Source organism: Buceros rhinoceros, unplaced genomic scaffold (genome assembly GCF_000710305.1).
Source record: "Buceros rhinoceros silvestris isolate BGI_N320 unplaced genomic scaffold, ASM71030v1 scaffold13987, whole genome shotgun sequence".
Taxonomy (NCBI): Eukaryota; Metazoa; Chordata; class Aves; order Bucerotiformes; family Bucerotidae; genus Buceros; species Buceros rhinoceros.
In genome coordinates this window covers 11,402-11,769 of record NW_010421644.1, presented here as the reverse complement: position 1 = coordinate 11,769, position 368 = coordinate 11,402, and positions in this window count along the sequence as shown.

Genomic DNA, 368 nt, shown 5'->3' with positions numbered 1-368 from the left:
GCAGTGAGCTGGGGGGAGCAGTGGTGGCTGCTCTCGCTGCTCCCTGCGCACTCGCCCTCCTGCAGCGCCGCTCTCCGGCCCTCGCGCCACTCGTGTTTGGGGCTGTGAGAACACGTGCGGGTCTGGATACAGAACTGGCAGCAAAACGTGGGGCTGGCTCCAGCCTTCGCCTGTTCGTGTCTGTGGGCGAGAATTAATCTCCGTTTTGCAGAGTCGCAGTCTGACAGCATAGACCGATATCTGACCTGATAACAATTTCCTAATTACTTTTTCCACCTGAAATGTTGTAGCACAAATTTTGTCACCCTGTTGGCCAGGAAGTGAAGGGGTGGCTTGTCCAGCCGCCCCGACCTGAACATCACAACGCT